Source organism: Tamandua tetradactyla, chromosome 1, assembly GCF_023851605.1.
Source record: "Tamandua tetradactyla isolate mTamTet1 chromosome 1, mTamTet1.pri, whole genome shotgun sequence".
Lineage (NCBI taxonomy): Eukaryota > Metazoa > Chordata > Mammalia > Pilosa > Myrmecophagidae > Tamandua > Tamandua tetradactyla.
The window spans coordinates 170,325,484-170,326,169 of NC_135327.1; positions in this window are offsets into that span (position 1 = coordinate 170,325,484).

Below are 686 nucleotides of genomic sequence, written 5' to 3' on the forward strand. Positions count from 1 at the left end.
GCTCGCTCCGCCTCGCCTCGCTGTCTGTGGTCTCGGCTCAGCAGGCGCTGGGCGGGGGGTGGGGAGATACCAGGCCGCCTCCCACCCAGTCTTTGTTCAGGGAGGGCGCCTGGCGGCTGTCATCGTGCTGGAGGTGCCCGCCTCAGACAGCCCCTGCCCCTGTCTCTGGCTGGTCTGACCCCAGCCCTGCTGCAGCCCCTGGGAGCAGCTCAGCCCTGCAGTGGGGTGGTGGTGGTGGTGGGGGAGCGAGGTCTCTTGCATACGATCCAGGAGGAGACCTGAAAACAAGCACAAAGTTGCACTCCCAGGCTTTGGGACAGCCAGCTGGTCTCCCTACCCCTCTCTGTTACCCCACCCCTGCCGAGGTTCCCAATTCAACCTTTCCCTGCTCTCACCTTGCAAGAAAATCAGATTGAGCTGAGTGCAAATAACTTGCTCAGCCAATTCTAAGTGTGCTTAGACAGACGCAGAACTTCTCTGAGCCTTGGTTTCTCTGCTTGTAAATTGAGGACCACACTACCAACCTCTAGGCTGACATTTAGGTGAGATTGTGCATATAAAGAACTTAGGGTGTTGACCGGCCCACGGAGAGCGCTCAGTAAATGATGATGAATAGCCGGTAGCACCAGCTGCTACTCCGGGTCTCTGAAATCCAGGCCACCGAGAGTACTCCATCTCTCTCCACT